General features: G+C 39.0%; 1 long non-coding RNA gene across 1 annotated transcript; it reads left to right on the plus strand.

Annotated features, from left to right (window-relative positions):
* Positions 1-5,187: 5,187 nt before the first annotated feature.
* Positions 5,188-10,661, plus strand: LOC124160964. Its single transcript, XR_006865293.1, has 3 exons — positions 5,188-5,473; positions 7,220-7,353; positions 10,549-10,661. It is a non-coding gene; the product is annotated as an uncharacterized LOC124160964 (long non-coding RNA).

Genomic DNA, 10,661 nt, shown 5'->3' on the forward strand with positions numbered 1-10,661 from the left:
GGCAGCCTTGGACCACTGGCATAGATGGCACTGATGTATCAAAACCTATACCCATTATCCTAATGGGTATGTCGCCCCCTTGCCCATACTACCCAAAGAGTAATGGACTAACGGAGGATGCGGTGAAAACGGTAAAAAATATACTGGCGAAAGAAAGAGGCCCATGGTTGGGGCTTCTTGCATACCATGCTTCACCCTTGGAGTTGGGGTATTCCCCGGCGGAACTTCTAATAGGACGTAAGCTGAGAACGACTTTGCCATTTCATACCAGGAAGTTGAATCCCAAATGGCCCGGCCTTACGAGGTCAGAATAAGGTCATCGTGGAGAGACAGAAGGGGAACTACGACCGACGACACCGGACAAAAGAACTACCCCTATTGCCTGCGGGAGCCACCGTTTGGGTGAGAGATCGTCGGGAGCATGGAACGGTTGTCGGAGAGTCGGGCCATCCCCGGTCCTATCTCATTCAGACGAATAGCGGAGTCATCACGAGGAATCGGGTGGCGCTGACCTTAGCAGAACGGCAGCCGAATACTTCGGTTTATTACGAGTCAATGTTCTCAGATCACATCGGAGAGCCACGACCCACCGAAGACGGGATTATTCAGGACGAGATACGGAAGACTTGTGCGTCTCTCGAAGAGATCATGATCCCTTAGACCTGTTTCCCCTTCCCTGTTTCATTTGGCCATTTTTTTGGGAAGGAGAGGTATGGCGGGTTCGCGCGGAGGGCCTATTTAACTACAATCACAGAAAAGCAGCGGTCGCCGAGGACGGGGAGCTGCGAGAGCGACGGGAGTAAACTTTATTGATTCCTTTTTCGGGGGGAAATAAACACTGCTTAGGGACTTCATGAAATACCTGAATTTCAGTAGGTTCCAGATTATTTCAAGAATGTCCTGTTAACTAGTGGCGAATCCAGGATAGGGACAAGGGGGGAGGGGGCTGAGATTACTATAGGGTGGTTTCCTATTTTTTTCAGGCCCAAATTGAAAGATTATTATTTGCTGGAGTACGTATTTCACGCTTATAGATTTACGATTACGATATCTATTTTTCGCGATCAAATGAAAAGTGAAAATTTTGAAGCGCAACGAAAACGCGACGGCTATAAGTATGAATGATGGGAAAACTCCGTGTGACGTATTTCTGGTTCCCGTTGCCGCAAGTGAAGCGACCATGAGGCGAGGCCTTGAGCGCTAATACAACGAGGATGCTAGCAGGTAGCCTTGTACCCAGCTATCTGGTAGCGCTTGGCTTAAATAAGGATTATTAATACCTTATGAAACGAAGAAAACTTTCCCACCTTAGCCAGTTTTAATAGGTGATTATTAAGGCATGTTTCCCTGAGCTCTGTGGCTCATGCATACATTGGTAATCTCAAACGATGTAAAACTCCTATCTACTCGTATAGAAGCTAGATCCCTGTGACGTCACATGGAGTGGCATTGCATGGGCGCCAGCCTGCCCTTTTTCAAATGAGGATAAAATTCACCCTTGCCATTCGTCTAAACCGGTATTTCTAGAACCAAATAGTTTGTATATTATGAATACACTAATGGTGGGTAACGAATCGCTATCAATTCCTTTCGTTTTCTTTGATGAAGGAAGATACCCTATTCCATCTAGAGTAAATTGGATACACAAGGGGGGTGGGGCTAAACCCCCCCACAGCCCCTCTCTGGATCTACTACTGGATTATAACATACCAAAAGCGTGTAAAATATGCCCTAAGTTTGGTAATAATAGGGTGGTTTCCTATTCTTTAAATTGCCTAAATCGATACACTATTTACACCTGGAGTACGTATTTCACGATTTTAAAATTTTAAATGATAATATCTATTTTTCGCGGTTAAATGGAAGAAGAAAAATTTCAAGCGCGCGAAAATGCGACGGCTAAGCATGTATGCTGTGAAAAGCCCGTGTGACTTCATTCTGGATCCGGCTGCCGTCGGGTGAATCCAACTTGGTACGAGGCTATGAACGCCGCGACGATAAGCCTTCTAGCAGGTAGCATAGTACCATTCTAGCAGGTATCGCTTGGCTTAGATAGGAATTATTAATATCCTATCAAACGAAGGAAACTTTCTAAACATAGGGTTAAAATAGGTGATTGTAAAGAGATGTTTCTCTGGGCTCTGTGCCACATGCATGAATTGGTAATCTCAGACGATGTAAAATTCCTGACTACTCGTATAGCATCTCGGACCTTGCGACTTAACGTAAAGTGGCATGGTATGGCTGCAATCTGGCTTTTTTCATATGAAATTAAAATTGACAATTAATATTCGTCTAAACTGGGATTTCTAAAACCAAATAACATGTATGTGTAATTTAAGTTATTAAACGCCTAAATTTTTGCATGCTTTTTTTTCTTCCGCGTAATAAATCTTACTTAGACTATTTAAATTGTAAACTAAATTGAGGGTATGGACAAATAAATTAAAAGTTGGTAAATAATTGAAGCCGAATATGCAGCGCACAAAATATATTACGATTAATTTAACAAGGATAAAAAATTAATTCCTTCTAATCCGTGGCATTTTTAGCCAAAAGCATTTTAAAGGAAAAAATCTTCTGCCACCGCTACTCCATGTAGTATGATGCAGTGAAAATACATATACTAACTTAAGAATACAACACTTCATTAATTATATGCCCTAAAAGTAAATTCGTGATGAAATTCTTCGAATAAAAATGCATAGTCCTAAGCATTACCTCACAACAATGCTCTCAGAAGCCGATAGCCGCGCGTTGCTAGGTATGCAGAATTTACACTGCTATCACCGCTTCGTAGAGAAGACGAAAGGAGACGCATAGATATTGTGTAACAATTTTAAGAAAATAAAAGGATAAAATGGGAAACGCTATACGTAAGCACCAGAACAACTTCTGAACATTATCATATCGTGAAATACGCCTTTGAGAATGAGTATTTTTTTCTATTTTTGATAAAATACATCCTACGGAAAGACCTGCTTAGCAACTCTGGTCTGTTCTCTTAAAAATCCTTTTACATCGAGGACATTTGCATTTTCCTTGGTATTCGGGACGATTTACTATAGGAATAGATTAAGTACTAATGCCTTGTATGAAGGTGTCATTTCCTTGAGTCAAATTATCCTGACGGAATTAATTTACCGTAGTCGTGGCTTATTTGATCGATTTTATTTTCGGTAGGCCTCTAGCCTCTAGCATGATTATTCTAGCTCTTTAAAACGAAACTCGTTATGCAAAAGAGAAGCCGCTGATCGAAGAACGCTTTGAAGAAACTCCTTAGATATTACAATTTTAGTTGAAGCTATGGGTAATTTATTTGGTAAGTGCAACTTTCGAGCTCGATTTAAATACTGCAACGATGACATCTCATTTATTGCTCATGGTTAATTTTAACAGTTCAATCGAAATATACTCGGAATTGATTGAATATAAAGGCGGATTTATTCAGAATTTTTATGAGCTGTAGCATGAAATGACTTATTTTACGTACACTTTTGGAATGAAACAGAAATTGATACGGAATTATGCGAACTATAGGTTCTCAAACAGGTCATCGGTTATAATATTTTTAGAATTTTTTAGGGACTACGAGGAACGTTTTTAGCGAGTTATTAGCTGCGAGATTTTGGTGTTAATATTACAAATTGAATAAATAGAAACCGGAGCGGAGAATTATTTCTAAAGGTAACCGGAAGAAGATTAAAGTTAATTTGAGAAGAATATAAAGAATTTATTCAGTGCTCAACGAGCGATGCGATAAATTAAAAAGCGCTGCTTGTTCGAGGTTAATTCAGTTATGTGAAAATAGAATTAGCGCAGAGTTTATTTTTTGCCGCTCATTTTTTATGCATGACGCGGTTTTTTTTTAAGAGAACGAAGCATATAGGCAGTGGTTGAATGTCTTAAAATACTTTTTTTCTCCAGCGCTATGTTAATCAAGGGAATAAAAACATTATAAACACATCATCAATCATCATTAGTATGACATAAGTCTATGTTCAATCTTCCCAACGGCTGATATTAAAACACGTACTTTCTTAATTCTGCCGTTATTCCCTTCTTACAAGCTCTCAAAGAGAATTTTCATTATATCATCGGTTCTCGTAAAGCCCCGCCTTCTACGCGACTTTCCAAAAGAAGTTAGTTTTTACTAATATAAGAATACCGGGAATAGCCACGGAGAATATTAAACGTAGCCACCCGTAATGCACATATAATGCGAATATTCCTCGAAGTAAAACTCATTCGCTTTGACCGGGATTCGAAGCCGGAACCCCCGAGTTTTGGTCGATTGCTAAGGACCAGTCAAGCTACGTAAGCGTCTATTCACCCTCTGGAAATATTGTGGCCTTAACCAGACGAGATTGCTGTGGACGGTTTAGCATATGACGCTTCTAGAATTACAGCCAACGAATTTCCCCAGCGGGATTTGAAGACTCCTTTGTGGCTAAACAAACTAAAGCAGAGGACCAGATCGCATCTTATCTGAACACCAGTGGCGTAGCGAGTGGTGGGGGGGGGGGGGGGGTTTAGAGGGATAAACTCCCCAGGGATGAGAGAAACTTTTAGGTTTAATCTATTTTACTTAATTTGAAAGATGTATTTATAGAATAGAGTAAAGATTAATAAAATATCCCACAGAAAGCCATAAACACCATTTTGAAGGACTTATCTTAAAATTTTTCTTGGCGAGGGCCCCCACATCTCCAGCTTATACTAGGAGGGAATACCACACACACATGGTCTAAACCCGCAGAAAAACCCCCCTAGCCTTGATTCCTAGCTGCGCCCCTACTGAACACACTCTCTAACAATTTTCACCCTGCACGATATGTGATCCAGACCAGTGGGGTATCCAGGAATTATGTTCGGGCAGGGGAGCATAAAAAACGGAAGGGTTTATATTGTATAACAGAGTACATAATAATTAGAGGATTTCTAACTAGTTTTAACACTTTTCTTTTTAAAAAACTTAATTTTTTAAATAAATCTTTTGTAAATTCATGAATTTTCAATTTTTTGCTATCATTAATTTAGGAAAGTAATTGTGTATTTATATTTTGGGTGTGGGGAGGCATACCCCCACAAATTACTCCTCGCTATGTGACACATCCATTCAATCTCCTGGCATCGACAAATTTTAATACATATACATTCTTTTCTACTTTGGTCCAGGGTGCTGCTTCTGCCCTAAGACGGAGAAGGAGGAGAAGGAGCAATTGGAGGATGAAACGGAGGGGTCCTTGAGACGCCATCCTGTAAGGTGGAAGAAGACCCGGGGGCCTAGGATGCGCATACCTGACATCCACCTTCACCCTCGCATGCCGCCCATTCGTGAGGAAGGCGTGGACGAATTGGGGCGGTTGTGCGAGGGTGAAGGAGAAGACCCCGACGGTGCCAGATGGCTGAGGGCCATAGGGAGGTTGTACGAGGGAGACCAGCCAGAAATTCCTGGCTGGTTATTCTCTAGGTAATTAGTTGCTTCTATTTCTTTAGAGCCTTACTTAGACCTCTCATTCTGAATATTGGCCTTTGCTCATGATCATTTTATTACACAATAACTTAAGGCAACTTATTCACTCCACTTATCCCCGAAAACACATGGTGTCATGTAATTGAACACTGAAGTAGCAATGGTGATGTGTTAAGTTCCATCTGAAAGATTATCATTTTATCAATTTTCTGTGGAAATAACTGATAGGAAAGAGGTGGCTTCCTTCCTCCGCCAATACTTGTATTATGCTGAATATATTCATTACAAGAGAGAGAATCCACGAAAAATTGAGGAAATTCAACCAATTAATAATTGCATATCCAATGTTCATGTATTATCAGCAAACCCTTTCACACCAAAGGCTTTCAGCAGCCAACTGTTATATTCAAATGGAGGTGCTCTAATTTTGGCTGTAGCTAACGAGAAGTTTACAGTGCAAACGACAATGGCAAAGTCCGACCCAAGAAATGGGAATTTATAATTGATGAAGCAACAGTCGAAAGTTTTCAGGCCTGAGATGAGCTTAGCGAGACCTTGGTGCCACTCCTCGGCATTTTGATCCAATCTTCCTAATCATTTATGATACTCCTCACACAAGGGTGGTTCCAGGATTTCTATCTGGAAAGGGCGCACGTATACCCCGTAATACAAAGCGAACGCAATGATAAAGGGACCACATTAAAAATCTTGCATTTTTTTATTTTTTCAGGGGGGTGGGGCAAATGCCCCCCACCATACCAGGAATAAACACCTGAACCGTCAGCGATTTTTGAGTACTTCCAATTCCTTATGCTTTGAAATGAATTCTTTGTTTTGTTCTGCACGTTTGTAGTTCTTAAGTGGAATTTTAATGTTATATCTAATTTTAATAGACTTCTGGAATGAAAGTCTGAGTAACCTATGTGTTCACTTCTGAGGAAAAATGCAAATTGAGAGAAAGATATTCCCCCGAATTTGTTATTATCAGTTCTGAGAATTATTTTAAAATTCAATGGAATTTTTATTATTTTCATTGAAGTGTGCATTCTTCAAAATCATAAAAAAATCAGTTTAAAATAATATGTATTACCAATGAAATGAGTTAACCGTTAAGTCGTGATAAGAGTGGGTTGGAGTCGAGTCTAGTGGCAGGAGTATTGGCTGGGAACGCCATTGGGTTTGGTCCCAAATCGGAGGAACAAAGGAATTCCAAGGAGAGAACTCTAAAATATTATAATGCTAATAATTCCACTGAAACATTTTCCATTCCCAGGTACTGGCAGGGAAAGTGTTAAAATATTGATGGGTTTCAATGAAATATACTTAAATTTTGCAGTTTTATTTAAGATTTTATGAATAGAATACATATATAGCATATTTATTAAAATATATATATATTGTTTTCCTTTGCATACAATATTTGGGCATTTTTCCATTGCATGCAACATTCAGTTTAAGCAAACATCCTCATAGTGAATTTCTGGCCTTATACTCGATTGAACTATCTAAACTACTAATTGAATTGAGGGATCAAGCCGAAGTACACCGTCTCTTGGCAATAGTGAATCATTACTGCCAGAATAGAATCATGCCAAACAGCTTTCCAGAATGTATAGCACATATGTTATTGTCCTACTGCATACATGTCCATCAATCCTAGTTGATATGAGTGATGATGTTTCTTTAGCTATTCCTCTGCATTAGAATCACACTCATGTGTGAACATTGACATTTTCATTTCAGAACCAGAACACCCGGTTCCCCTCCCTAAGGCAGTCTCTGGCACCGAGGGCAGGCCCCCACCCACCAGGACCCCTCCGAACATCAAACGCCACAACATCCGGCACCTCCAATGCTACCTCCTCCTCTCCCAGCAGGTTTGTTGAAATCACTCTCTGAAATTCTATTTTCTATTAGCTTCATATAATAATTGAAAATATAAGGGATTTAAAAGTCAAATACACTACCAATATAAAAATAAGCAATATCTATTTCACTTTTCCTTTAGGGTTCAATGTTGTAATAGTGAGTATTACTGGAGTGTTAGATAGTGGTATGGATTTGTGGAATAGAAAGTCAGAGAATGAGGGCTCAAGGGGAGCCTTTCGAGGGTACAATAGACCGGGACCCAGCAATCTCGCTGATACGCCTAATCACCCGAGGAGGAGGAGGAGAGGATGGAAAAAGGAAAGAGGCACCACTGCGATAGGACCACGACGAGGCCTCTAGGGTAGGATAGAGTTAGAAGGGATGGGATGGAAAAAAAATCCTAATGCTATAGAAGCGAAAAGGGCCCAACTAAATAGAAAAACCAGGCAAAGTTATTACTGCGCTAGCATTTTTAAAGGATTATCCTATGAGGAAGAATAACTTAATGATCGAATGGCTAGATTAAGATGGAAAGTGTTAGGTACAGGTTAATGGACTTGTGGAGTGAAAAGTCAACATGGTGTATTACATGGGAAGCTGGGTCGCTGTGAAAGGTATAGATAAGGTAAGCAGCTTGATTCTGATGGTAGAAAACAAGATACAAACCACCGCCCTTGTTGTGGTTAATAGCCAGGTCAAATAAAACTAAAAAATTGTTGTTCCCATAGCTTAGCCATATGGCCTTGTTTTCCTACCCTTTTAGTTTTTCATGAAACAGATAAGGTACATTAGTAGTGAAGAATTTACTCTTATGATGCATGCAGTTATGTTCAGAGACAGCATAGTCATGCATATTTTGGAGAGTATAGCTTTAGATAAGTTTCGAATGGCTTTCTCTAAATAATGGTAAATCTTGGAGAAAAGATTGTATAAAATAATTATTAGATAATTACATGATCTTTAATTTTCGTCAGAGCTATTTTTATAGTTTAACTAATCGTTTTTAACTAAGCAACCCTTTTTATGACCTTTTCAACAGAGAATTAAAACAGTTTAAGGTAGAAATTTGAGAAATCCTGAGTAGGAAAAATCTAGCAGTGACGGGGGGGACTGCAATGAATAAGTTTTAAGGGAGGGACGGATATGAAATTCGGGAAGTAGGATCTTGAAAATGGAGCAAAAGCAGGGAGGAGTCAGTAGCATTTTGCAGGAGGGACGAATTATCCATTACTAACACAGGAGGATTTTGGAGGGGGCAGGTGCCCCACTAAAATGCTAAAATATAGACAAACGTTTTTTATACATATATGTATCATTACTTTCATTTTGTTATGTGCAATTATGGGCCTCAATAATTAAATTTCACATTAATAGCTTTCGTGTTAAAATAAGGAGAATATTTCTTACAGCGACTGTTGTATCTTGTTTTTTAATCTCAACTATGATAAGATCGTTTTCCTGTCAGATTGTTGAGTAACCCCCCCTCAACACAGAAAAAATCCTGGGTCCGCCCCTGATTACAAATACCTATATTCCAAGCGTCATAAGGAAGTGATTCAGTCCATGGTATCTCATGGACCATATCCATGAAAAATGTAAATATATCAGATAGATGACATAAAAATAAGCCTGAGTTATAAGTTAATCATGAAAAGCTCACCCTGGCTACCTGAAGTTGATGTTGATTCAACCAAAAACCTAGTGCTTATGACATGAAATGTGAGTTTATAGTAACCGACCTGGTAATTCAAAAAAGCGAGGAAAAGGGATGTGGTAGCTCTGTAGTGAACTAGGAGGAGAGAATTTCAGGAACTCATGAAATATATATGTGTATTATCCCAGAGATTGGAGAAAAGTAGACTTTAGAGAAGTGTGGTGTGAAATTGAAATAGGAATCATCTAAGCATTCAAGATGTTAATTGAATATGGTGACAGTTTGGTGATAAAAACCCATGTATAAAAAATTATGTGAATAATATCAAATATAGAGGACTTAATAAAGTGGGAGGACGTTGAGAGTGAGCAGAGAGAAAAGACTTTTAGGGAAAAAAATGAACAATTACATCCAGAAAATAATAGGACACGGTGGATCATGGAAAAAGCAGAGTACGTAATGTAATGGAAATGTTCAGAAGGAAGGAGTGGTATGTGCACTATATGCCAAGGTTTTGTCACTGTTTGCCATCGAAGGAGGGTAACTCAAATCAAATATTATTAAGGATAATGATGGAAGAATGCTAACTGAGTCCCACAACGTTCAAAGTATGTAATTGAAGATAGTTTTCAAAGGATTTGCCCCACCCCAGGAGGAGGCTGAAAATGTTGAACAGAGGTGTTGAGGAGACGGATAATTTTGGACTTGGATGATAAACAATGATGACAAGAGAGCCCTTTACAGTATGAAGACTGGGAAATAAACAGACGTTAACAAGCTTGCATGTCACCCAACGTAAGCTTCTGAAGAATCAGGGTGGCAGCAGAATGTTTTTCAAACTAGTACTCTGGATCTTTGAGGATGGGTCTTGGCCAGAGGATTTTAGGAATACAATTGTTCTTCCAATTGCAAAAAATGGAAGATGGTGTAAAATGCAAGAGATACTATATTTACGTAATACATGTACTACATGTGAGAAAGGGGCATTAAGGGTTCAAAATAGAAAGATGGAGTCAAGGGCAAAGAAGCATTTACGTTACCATATGTTATGTTATGGACAAGCAAAGTCAACTGGATATACAGTTACAGTGATGAGAACACTTGTCATAAGATACCCAGAATAGAATCAGTACTTGTGATTCCCATCTATAGCACCCATTCCATAGATATATTCTTCTGTATTTATCTGTGATCCATTCCTAATGATGAATTTCTAGACAAAATATTTCCTAATAATTTTAACCTAAAGTTTGAGTTAAAATGTTTACACTTAGGTATCTATCAAGTGTTCGCAACTAACACATCTACACATAATATGGAAGACTTTTTGATTACCCACTTCACATTTTTCACCAAAGCATTTTTGGAACAAATTTAATCAATTCCAGATTCCATAAATAATTACTGTTAATGGTCACAGATTTACAGCAATAAATAGCCACATGCAAAAAAATAAAAAAATTAATGATTTTTAAAGCATTATTGAGAAACTGATAAAATGGCATTCAGTTAGCTAAAGGATAAAACTCACTGCTCACTTCCTTTTCAGCAGCAGCCCAAATGACCCAGAGGGGCCCATCCTTCCGCCATGCCGCTTTTATCCAGGAAGCTTCTTCCCTCCGTCAGGTAATTATATTCTCTACAGTCCAGGATGACATAATG

Source organism: Ischnura elegans, chromosome 6 (assembly GCF_921293095.1).
Source record: "Ischnura elegans chromosome 6, ioIscEleg1.1, whole genome shotgun sequence".
In the NCBI taxonomy this organism is placed as follows: domain Eukaryota; kingdom Metazoa; phylum Arthropoda; class Insecta; order Odonata; family Coenagrionidae; genus Ischnura; species Ischnura elegans.